This window comes from Dipteris shenzhenensis, chromosome 1 (assembly GCF_047967505.1).
Source record: "Dipteris shenzhenensis isolate YYH24624 ecotype China chromosome 1, Dip_SZ_1.0, whole genome shotgun sequence".
Taxonomy (NCBI): Eukaryota; Viridiplantae; Streptophyta; class Polypodiopsida; order Gleicheniales; family Dipteridaceae; genus Dipteris; species Dipteris shenzhenensis.
In genome coordinates this window covers 51,983,616-51,996,332 of record NC_141596.1, presented here as the reverse complement: position 1 = coordinate 51,996,332, position 12,717 = coordinate 51,983,616, and positions in this window count along the sequence as shown.

The following is a 12,717-nucleotide window of genomic DNA, read 5'->3' as shown; positions in this document are numbered from 1 at the left end:
AAGACAAAGTTTGCAGAATTACATTGAGCAATGCATAAGCTATGGGTCATGCAAGATACCTATATACAAAAAAGTCCCTGAACCTCACAAAAAATGGCTACACCCAAGCAAACAATGACCTCATGCTCATTTTAGGAATTACATTGTAGCTACAAGAATCAACTCATGCAAAACGAACGCCACCTAATGATGTTTCTTACTGATATTTATCTTTGAGGAACAGATTACTCTAAGGGTCATATGGGTCATAGTGCAACATGTTAACATCTCATCTAATCAATCATTTTTTATTGATTTACATCTTTGAGGCACGGGGGATTCACTAATAGTAGTAAGGAGACATCACCTGCGTGCAATAAATATATGAAAATTCCTCAACACACTATTCAAAATTTTTGGACTTTCTCTCTTGGTTTGGACTTTTTTTTGGAGCATATCTTCTCCACTCAACTTCACTTAGTGAGCTCAAAATTTGGGTTTTTAAGAGCACTAAATGTGTCACTTATATACAAATATGGCCTTACTAATCTAAAAAGTCAAGTGGTGACCTCTAATTTTAAAAAAAATGGCTCACAGTGAAGCTATAATTCCCAAATTTGTGCATGGTGCCCCCATCCAATAACTATAATAATAATAATAGTAGTCTCCTAACTCTAGTTCAATTTTAACACTATGAAGTGAAAATATGACTGTTGAGATATCGAGCTCCACTCGAGATATGCCAGGGTGACCGTTGGGTACTTATGTCACTGACTTGTTAGCTGGAGATGCGGTTGGTACACCGCCCATGAATAATAGCTGGATGACAGCTATCCTTATCTACACTAGTTCGTGGCTCAGTTAGTATGCCACCTTAGTTAGTTGAGTTTGGTTTGAGACCCACATATAGGGTTCTTCTATTTCTTTGTACTTGAGTTCTTTTGGCTTTCACAACTAAGAAGAGGAAAACTATTTTCAGCCTCCACCTTTGTGTGTATTCCCCCATTTGTGATTGTAAGAAAGCCGCAAGTGAGACTCCTTCCCTCTCTCCCATAATCTTCACATGGTATCAGAGCCTTGTTCGTGGTAAGGAGCTCAAGAAAGCAAGCCAAGTTCGTGGTGTCCTGGTAAGAGGACCAGTGTTGCTTTCCTATTTCGAGTTTGGGAGCAAATCTCTACAGGTAGCACAGCCAGAAGTGCAGGAGTGCACTGTTTCAGATTGAGACGCCCTTCGCGGTGTGGCGAGAGCGTAGTATATGCTGCAGGAAAGGGCAAAGCCCTTAGTGACTTTATTTTTCTGATTTGAGGCCGTTTCGGGGACCGTTTTGAAGGCGGAAGTTCTTCGCAGGCACTCAGAAAAAGGCCCTGTTTTTGGCTGTGCGACCACTGTGCGGCTAGTCGCGGTGGAAAGGTGCCACAGAAATTGCATCGTATGCCTGTGTGCAGAGATATTGGGAGTTACAGATTCATGCCTGTTGCCTGTTGATGCAAAATCGTCACTAGGAAGTGACTATGTGGTGAAATACCACTTTCGTCAGTTTTGCAGATTTGCCCGTGTGTGGCAAAAGTTGTGTTTTTTGCAGTGACAGAATATTTTGCAGTGTTCTGTAATGGCATCTGATTCTCTTTCACAGATTGTCACTGAAAAGCTTGACAAGAACAACTTCCAGGCATGGAAGTTTAGAATGACGAATTTCTTGATGGGAAAAGGCTATTGGGAATTCATTACAGGAAATGAAGAAGAACCTGTTCTTCCTAATGTTCCCAGTCAACAGGAAATGCAGGCATTCAAAGGATGGCATGAGAGAGCCAGGAAAGTTATGTACTGGCTGTCTATCAGTATTTCGGACTCCATGATTGTGCATATTCAGGATGCAAATACGCCAAAGGAGGCATGGGATACTCTGGCAAAAATGTATAGCACAAATACGCAAGCCAGGAAAATGCAACTCAAACAGGAGTTGCACAATGTTCAGAGAGAAAATTTGAGCATAAATGACTACCACATGAAAGTGAAGAAAATTGCAGATGCACTTGCTTCCATTGGGTCGCCAGTGGATGATGACGATTTGGTTTCCGTGACCTTGAATGGTCTAGGAAAGGATTATGCACAGTTCCGGACATCCATTGCCGTCCGTGAAAACTTTCCTGATTTTGAGGAGTTGATTGCTCTTCTAATTTCTGAAGAGCAGAGAAATGGGGGTGCATCTTCTTCAGTAGGAACTTCAAAAGAAACTGTCTTCTACTCAAATGCTGGCAGAGGTAGAGGCAGAGGTAGAGGAGGCCGACCGTGGTAGAAATCAGAATATGCAGCAAACGTAAGAAAACCAGTCCTATGCAGGAGGACGTGGTAACTCTAGAGGCAGGGGGAGCCAAAGAGGCCGTGGTGGATGGCAGAGAAGCCAAAATGCAAACAGCAATGTTGAATGCTACTATTGTGGCAAAATGGGTCATATGGCTAAAGACTACTACAAAAAGCAGAATGACATTATGAGTGGAAAATTGCAGCAAGGCAATTATGCATCCTCTAGTAGACAGGGCGATGACAGAAATGAGCATTTGTTTATGGTGCAGCATATGACAAATTCTGTAACAAGTGCAGAAGAAAGCAATGATGTGTGGTATGTTGACTCGGGTGCGTCAAACCACATGACAGGTCACGCACAGGTCACGCTGAATGGATGCAGGATGCAAGAAAAATGGAAAAACCAGAATTTGTGGAGACTAGTGATGATACTGCACATCCTATTGTGCAGATTGGCAAAATTCCTGTGTCTATGCAGGATGGGAAAAAGAAATACTTGTCTGATGTATTTCATGTCCCGAACATCACCAAGAACCTGGTTTCTGTTGGTCAAATGGTTGAGCAGGGCTTGCAGGTTAGATTTAATCCTCATGGATGCTTTGTTGAGGATATGAAAAATAACGGTCGCTTGATAGCAAAAGGAAAGAAGAAGGGCAGGATGTTTACATTGGATGCAGACATGCCTGAATTGAGTGCAGCAATGTTTGCACATGGGACCGGTGTAGTTGCAGATATTGATATCTGGCACAAACGCATTGGTCATGTTAATATACAGCGACTAAAATCAATGCAAGCCCAAAATATTGTTGCAGGATTGCCTAAATTCAAGGTTGCAGAAATGCACAAGGTTTGTGAAGCCTGTCAATTTGGGAAACAGGCAAGGAAACCTTTTCCTAGGCATGTTCAAGAGAGTAAAAAGCCATTGGAATCAATCCACTCTGATGTGTGGACTACAAAAGCTGCATCTATTGGAGGCTGTCACTATTTTGTCACATTTATTGATGACTTCAGCAGAAAACTGTGGGTGTATTTTATGAAAAAGAAAAGTGAAGTGTTTGGGCACTTCAAAGCTTTCAAAGCTATGGTTGAAAAAGAAACAGGCCTGCAAATAAAATGCCTAAGGTCAGATGGAGGGGGAGAGTACCTCTCAAATGAGTTTGCAAGGTTCTTGCAAGAGCATGGTATAAAGTAGCAATATTCATGCAGTCATACCCCACAGCAAAATGGAATTGCAGAAAGAAAAAACAGGCATGTTGGAGAGGTATCTCGGGCTATGCTAAATGAAAAAGATCTACCAGATTATTATTGGGCTATTATTGGGCTCTGAAGCAGTTGCTACAGCAGTCTATATAATGAACAGGACTCCCACTGCAGCAATACATGGCATGATGCCAGAGGAGATGTATACTGGTAGGAAACCAGATATTTCTCATTTGAAGATTTTTGGTTGCATTGCTTATGTCCATGTGCCAGATGAGTTGAGGTCCAAGTTGGATCCAAAAGCTGAGAAGTGCGTCTTTATTGGTTATTCTCTGCAGCAGAAAGGGTATAGATGCTATAACCCTTCTACACGTAAGTTCACAGTGAGCAGAGATGTTGTTTTTGATGAGATGAGCAGCTGGTATAAACCAGTAAATGTGATGATTGATGTAGATGCACAAAATGGTAATGCTGCACAGAATGCACAGCAGCAATCACAAAATATCAGTGGACCTGGAGTGTCCTCTACCAGTGGTTCACATACTTCACCATGGACAGGCAGATTGAGATCAAGAGAATCCCCTCAAAGCAATGTAGATAGTGGTACGCAGGTATCATGAAAAGGAAAAGAGAAGGTAGATCAGCCCATGTTTGATGTGAATGCAGGTCACTCTTATGTGGATGGTGAATCCAGTGGCTCAGAACAGAGCATTGATGATGAGTTGGGTATTCCTTCTGTTGTTACACCTGGAGTAAGGAAGACCAGGGATGTTTTGAGAGCACCTGCAAGTGAGCCTATTTTGCGCAGGTCTACCAGGGTTAGGTATCCTGTGGATAGGCTGAAATATGATGGATTTACAGCCATTCACTATGCCTATATGGTCAAAGTGATACAGGAACCAGGACCCACTTCTTTTGAGCAAGCCATGGGAAATGAAAAATGGGAGAAAGCCATGGATGAAGAAATGGATGCCTTGGATGCTAATGCTACATGGGAATTGGTGCCTTTGCCTAAAGGCAAGAATGCAATTGGTTGTAAGTGGGTTTATAAGATCAAGCACAATGCATATGGTTTTGTGAATAGATACAAGGCAAGATTAGTTGTCAAGGGGTATGCACAGACATATGGCATTGATTATGAAGAAACTTTCAGCCCGGTTGCAAGGATGGCAACCGCAAGAGCAGCCATTGCTATGGCTGCATCAAAGGGATGGTCTTTACATCAGATGGATGTAAAGAATGCCTTCTTGCATGGTGATTTGCAAGAAGAGGTATTTATGGAGCAGCCAGCAGGTTATGTTCATGCTACTCATCCTGAGTTTGTTTGCAGGTTGAAGAAAGCCTTGTATGGCTTGAAGCAAGCACCTAGAGCATGGTCTGACAAGATAGGACAGTATCTTGTCACTATTGGCTTTCAGATTTCCAAGGCAGATTTCTCACTCTATGTAAGAAAAACAGAGAAAGGGATTATGCTGCTGGTCATTTATGTTGATGATTTGATCATCACAGGTGATAGTGATGAAGATATCCTTCATGTGAAAATGCTATTGAGGCAGAAGTTTGAGATGAAGGATTTGGGAGAGCTGCATTATTTCTTGGGCATTGAGGTGATTAGATCACCAAGTGGGATACAGCTCTTGCAGAGGCAGTATGGATTGGACATGCTGTCCAAATATGGGATGACAGGCTGTAAGCCTATTTCAGTTCCTTTGGAGCAGAATGTGAAGCTGAGCACAGATGCAGGTGAGCTTCTGGAGGACCCTACTATGTACAGACGCATAGTAGGAAGCTTGATTTACATGACTATTACCAGGCCAGATTTGAGCTATGCTGTTGGGTTGGTAAGTCAGTTTATGCAGGCTCCAAGGAAACCGCATTTGGATGCGGCTAGATGCATACTCAGGTATGTGAAGTCCACATTGCAGTATGGACTATTTTATGAGGCTGGGGTTCATCAGATATAGTTGCATGGATACACTGATGCTGATTGGGCTGGTAGTATTTCTGATAGACGATCTACCAGTGGATATGTGTTCTCTTTTGGGAGTGCTGCAGTCACTTGGAGCAGCAAGAAACAGCCCTACAGTTGCCTTGTCGAGCACAGAGGCTGAGTACAGGGGTGCAGCAATGGCTGCATGTGAGGTAGCTTGGTTGCATAAGCTACTCTATGATATGCATCAGTCTACAGATGGGCCGGTTGTCATTTATTGTGACAACATGAGCAGTATACACTTGGCAAAGAACCCAGTCTTTCATGCTAGAACAAAGCACATTGAGGTACATTATCACTATGTGCGGGAGAAGGTTTTACTAGGTCTTATTGATCTAGTTTATGTCAGCACAGAGGATCAGGTAGCTGACATATTCACGAAAGCATTGGGCGCAGAGAAGCTGCACAAGTTTAGAGACCTGCTTAGTGTGCAGGATTTGGGATTGAGCTCGAGGGGGAGTGTTGAGATATCGAGCTTCACTTGAGATATGCCAGGGTGACCGTTGGGTACTTATGTCACCGACTTGTTAGCTGGAGATGCGGTTGGTACACCGCCCATGAATAATAGCTGGATGACAGCTATCCTTATCTACACTAGTTCGTGGCTCAGTTAGTATGCCACCTTAGTTAGTTGAGTTTGGTTTGAGACCCACATATAGGGTTCTTCTATTTCTTTGTACTTGAGTTCTTTTGGCTTTCACAACTAAGAAGAGGAAAACTGTTTTCAGCCTCCACCTTTGTGTGTATTCCCCCATTTGTGATTGTGAGAAAGCCGCAAGTGAGACTCCTTCCCTCTCTCCCACAATCTTCACAATGACACCATATGAAAAGAGTTTGTTGAATTCAACATATAAGTGGTGTATAGATACACCATTTTTTTGAAAACAAAGAGTTTGTTGAATTCAATATATAAGTGGTGTATAGATACACCCTTTTTTTGAAAAACAAACCATACAATAAATTATCTTATTAGTGGTGTATAGATACACCATTTGTATGGAAAAAAGCATACAGAACATTATCTTATGCATCTGAATCTCGTTCAGAGTCATCAGATTCATGTAATGTATTTGCGCTTGTGATGGGTCAAGTCTTGCCAAATGATGTTTAATATGGACACGACTTGGATCAGGGATAGTGATACATTTTTCAACATTGTATCCATGCTTCTTTTTAAACCTTCGTGTCCTCGATTTCCAGCAATGAATAATGCTACTGACTTCCACCTCTATTAATCCCTCATTATTTGGAACCCATTCACATTTCTTTTGCAAGCATCCCTCATAGAGTTGTTTTATTGTATATCTTCTCGGGAGATTTTTGAATGGCTTTGGTTCATACCATAAAGTTGTAAATGTTATAGGAGTTCCCTTGTCATCCCTTTCTATCTTAGCAACCTTTGCAACCCAAATTGGGCCACCTTGGTCATCCAACTCTAAACCTGGATCAGATGCCCAAACTGTAACAAATAAACCCTCTTCAATCTCATTAGATGGTATAAACTCTGGTAAGTTCTTGTCTCCCTTCCTGCCACAATATTTTTGAGGTAAAAGGCATTCCTCTGCTTCCTCCATATCTACTAACATATTTATATCCAAAGGAAAACTTGGTGACCTAGCTTGCCAAAAGGATTCACAGTATTCAATGCTCATTAAGTTTTCTTGTCTTTCTAAAGATTGGATAAGTGCTTCAGTTGATTTAATTGTCTCCAAATTCTTAGTTGATTGCTTAGGATATTTTTGCATCATACTTTGAAGATGTTTAATGAAGGCTTTCAAGCCTTTCATTTCATCTATGTCAAGTGACCTCTAATGGAATTATTCGTTGTAATAAAGCATATGACTCACTCCATAAATGATCTCCATCTATTGAGTAGTGCTTCCATTGCCTCACTAGAATATTGTTATGCATGTGAAACCGAAAGTAGTGTGGATTTGTGTGTCCTATTAGGGCATCATCTCCTGTTTGTAAATGTGGCTCTATGAATGCTCTCCAATCTACCATCCTCTCTAAGATAGCCACTTCTGATTCTTCCTTGCGAGAACCTCCAAATTTTTTCCCAATTCGAAATAGCATATCCTCCATTGTCAAAACATCCATTGCCTTCAACTCACCAGAGATAACACTGAAGATTTGATCTATGTCTTCATGTATATGGCCAACAAGAAGAAAGCCAACTTCCACTTCTTCAAATATTTTCAAACCAACCAGCATAGAGCATAAAGCAAATATATATTTATTCTTGTTCTCTCTCCAACAATTATCAGCTCGTATTTGCAATGTGTTAGGTAAACATTCGTGAGCATCTCTGACCTTTCTTATTGCTTTCATGATTGATGTAACAACCTGGTTACTATCATGGTCATGCAAACTATCAATCCATACATCACAAAAGATTCGGTATCCATGTACTAATACTCCACACAAGTGTGTTTTTAGTCCACGTTTGCCCTCCAATGCCGGTGGGATATGTCTATATCATGGCAAAGTGGTTGTATTCTGGTCCATGCAATCAATGGTGATGATGCACATGGACTTATCGACATGTGAAATAGCTTCCTCTCTCCAAGAAGCATACAACTTTCGAGCATCCTGCACATGACGTAAATGGATTGATTGCCATTTAATATATCTTCCTCGCTGCTGCTCACATTTACTATGTTCAATGGCATTTTTTAATTCATCACATGTCTTACATTTTGACATCCTTTGCTTTGATGGTGTCTTGACATGGCAAAAATCTCTACGCCAAATTTTGTACAAGGTTGATCGTGAAATCATGCTCTCATCTCTGTCTTGTCTCGTAAAGTTTTATTGATAGTTTCTAGGATGACCTTCTTTGTCATTCCCAAAGGAAGATGTTGTTGGCATTCGACACGTCTATCTAGCATTTTTTGTTGAAGATGAGGCTATGGTAATGCATGGTCTTCAAGAACTTGCTTTAATGTTGCGGTTGCATTTATAGTGCTTCCATGGCATTTAAGCTTGTAGGTATTTCCATGAATTGTATGAACCACTTTTTCTTTCACCTCTGCCTCGATGGTCTAGTATATGCCATGTGATAGTCCAGTTAACCATTGATATCCTCGATTGCAAATGGGTCTCCCATTAACCATGGGTTTCAATCTAGGTTTACAGTGTCTTGTGCTCAAATCTTGATTAGTGCTTTGATGAAGAAAGCATGAAAACTCTTGAAGAAGATAGTTATGTCTATTAGGCGCTGTCTTACTCCAAATACCAAGGCATATGGCTACACAATCATCTTTCCCAACTTTTCTAATGCAAAGTCTCTTGCAACAAACTTGCATAAGCATCCTTTCCATATTCTCCTCAGATAGCATTACATGTCTCTTTGGTTCTGGAATTGATGCCATGATTCTTCGCCTCTTCACACTCACATACTTTCTTTTTGTAAATAGTGTCTTGCGTTTTCTAGTTGTAAGACCATCAAATCTCGAATCCATTTCCCTTGAATCTTCATCTTTATAATCAAATGTTGTGTGGGCTTGAGAATTATTTGATACCTTATAATATCTTGGAAATGGCAATCTGGTAGACATGTTCATTGATGTCAATTTGTTGCCAATGCCTCTTGAATTTTGTGGTTGAACTATTTCTCCTTCGTAACTCAAGATTCTCCCATCTATATTCTCTGGCATGCTAGCAACAATATTACGAACAACATGACAAGTCTCAGATTCTCTACCCCTTTTGCCTTGTGTTCGAGTGGTAACATCATGATCATTGTTACTAATATCATCAATTCCTATTATTGCATCACTTATCCCATCGATCTTTGCATGTATTTTTCTTTGTGGTCCCATCTTATTATTCTCAACACAAGACAAGTCTTCTATATCACTAAGCATGTTTGAGTCACTTGCAACAAAAGACAAGTCTTCTATACCAGTGAGCCTGTTCAAGTCACTTGCAACACAGGACAAGTCTTCTATACCAGTGAGCCTGTTCGAGTAACTTGCAACACATGACAAGTCTTCTATACCACTAAGCCTGTTCAAGTCACTTGCAAAACAAGACAAGTCTTCTATACTAGTGAGTATATTTGAGTCACTTGCAACACAAGAAACCTTTTCTACATCAACATCTGTTACTATAATGTCCTCAATACCTATGAGCATGCCACTATGATACTCTTGATTACTACTATAGCTTCTTATCAATTTGGATCCCATTTGTGTTATAGTCTTTTTCTTCTGATAATATTCTGTTGTGTCTTCTGTGTCTTCCATGACATTGAAGGAAACTGTCTTGGGCAAACTTGATTTCAAGAAAGCTAACCCCCATTTACAAGTACTATGAACTTATAGTCGAGACGTAGTATTATGGATGTCTAAATGTGAAGTACTATCCATTGCATTTTGAATGACACTTGCACTAGTCAACTTAATTATCTCCACTATACAGAAAACTCTGAGCATAGCCCTTAAAGTTGCCAATTGCTAAAACTTCTCCGGAGCAAGATAACATCTCTACTTTTTCCCCCTCAAAATAAGTTTTCTTGATATCTTGAAAGTATGTCTTTGGAACAATTTCGTCTTGGTCCCAGAGTGTTCTGTGTGCTTGCATATCAAATATGTCACATTGTAAGCTATCTCCCAATGTTTCAAAGTCTCCATGTGGATATTTCAAATGTACTTCAGGATTTACAACGTTGGTGATTATTACAACACATCTTCTCTCACCACAACGTTGGAAATGACACACATTCATAGGATCAAGACTATGAATTCGTCCAAAAGCCACCACTTCATTCTTCTTATATAACACCACATCCATACCCTCTATTAGGGTGAATACCTGTTTTATGTACAAAAATAGATTAGCAACTCAAAATGAACATAATAAATAATCATTGAGCTTATTATTACTTAATAACTTCTATATCGAAACTAGCAGAGAAGGCATTAAACCTAAACCCTACATCCTAAACTTTAAATAATTAATACCAAAACATCTTAATCACCGTAAATCCTAAACTTTAAACATTTAATTCCTAAACCCTAAACCCTAAATCCTAAACTCCTAAACAATAAATCCTAAACCTTAAATCCTAAACTCTAAATCCTAAACCCTAAATCTTAAATCCTAAACCCTAACCCTAAAATACAACCAAAATTTAATGAATTTTTTTAATTTGTGCAACAGGTTGGATATATCCCCCAACCTGTTGCTTGAGCAATAGGTTGGGGGATATATCCAACTTGTTGCACAAATAAAAAATTTTTCTTATTTGTGCAACAATTTGATATACAATTGGGGAATATATCCAACCTATTTCTTGATTTGTGCAAGGTTGGATATACCCCCAACCTGTTGCTCGAGCAACAGGTTGGGGGGTATATCCAACCTATTGCTCGAGCAACAGGTTGGGGGTATATCCAACCTTGCACAAATCAAGAAACAAGTTGCCCTAAAATACAACCAAAATTTAATGAATTTTTTTAATTTGTGCAACAGGTTGGATATATCCCCCAACCTATTGCTTGAGCAACAGGTTGGGGGATATATCCAACTTGTTGCACAAATCAAGAATTTTTCTTATTTGTGCAACAATTTGATATACAATATATCCAACCTGTTTCTTGATTTGTGCAAGGTTGGATATACCCCCAACCTGTTGCTCGAGCAACAGGTTGGAGGGTATATCCAACCTGTTGCACAAGTCAAGAAAATTCTTGACTTGTGCAACAGGTTGGATATACCCATTTTCTTGACTTGTGCAACAGGTTGGATATACCCCCCAACCTGTTGCTCGAGCAACAGGTTGGGGTCACCCCAACTGAGGCCTGTTGTTGGATATATCCGCCAACTTGTTGCTTGAGCAACAGGTTGGGGGGTATATCCAATCTGTTTCAAGCAACAGGTTGGGGGGGTATGTCCAACCTGTTGCACAAATCAAGAAAATTCCTTGATTTTTGCAATAGGTTGAGTGCGCCATTAACCTATTCCACTTGCAACAGTTTGGGGGATATATCAAACCTATTGCACAAATTGAAAAAAATCATTAAATTTTGATTGTATTTTAGGGTTAGGGTTTAGGGTTTAGTATTTAGGAATAAAGATTTAGGGCTTAGGATTTAAGATTTAGTGTTTAGGGTTTTGGGTTTATGATTATGTTTTTAGGGTTTAGGGTTTAGGAATTAGGGTTTAGGGTTTAGGGTTTAGAATCTAGGGTTTAGGGTTTAGGATTTAGCATTTAGGGTTTATGGTTATTATTTTAGGGTTTAGGATTTAGGATTTAGGTTTTAGGTTTTAGAGTTTAGGGTTTAGTATATAAGATCATGAGCTTAGAGTCTAGAATCTAGGGTTTAGAATTGAAAATTAGGTTTTAGAATTTAAGTTATAGGGGTTAGGGTTTAAGGTTTAGGGTTTAGGGATTATAACTATTATATAAGTTTAAGAGCTTAGATTGTATAACCTAAGATTTAGGGAACTTTAGGATTTAAGATTTAGGGTGTAAGATTTAAGGTATATAGACTACATAAAATATGCATTCCAAAGTATTTAGTTTAGATATATATAGACTATATGTTATATGCTTTGCAAAGTGTTTTGTTTATAGGTACGATCGTTTGCAAAGGCTTTACTTTAAGTAAGTATAAGTCTACCTAGTCAAAGTATCCTACTGATTAGGGACAAGCACATAGGCTAAAAGCACACCGATTCATATTTTCTTACATTCATGCTGCATGGTGTATCAGAAGGTACGATCCTTTGTAAAGGCTTTACTTTAAGTAATTATAAGTCTACCTAATCAAAAGTATCCTACTGATTAGGGACAAGTACATAGGCTAAAAGCACACCGATTCATATTTTCTTACATATCTGGTGGTTGCTAAAGTAAAAAAATGATATGGATGCAATGATACTATAGTTTTGTGCAAAAGCCTTAAGGCTTTTGCAAAGTATTACACATAGTAACAAAGATAAGTAAGTATGCTAAACCTCTTCTATATCCTATGGTTTTAAATACCTACCTTACAAATACATTATCTAATTTTTCATTCTTCGACTAACTAAGAAGTATTATACACATGGAAGAAAAGCATACATGCTAAAAGTAAGTGTGTAAAATTTAATATTTTCTTATTTTTTAAATTAATTCAATTCTTTGATTGACTACTTTTTAAAATTGAAAGGTTATTAGTATATAATCTACATAATTTTAAATGTTATTAATGTATAATATTAATAATTTATATATTTATTTAAATTTATATAA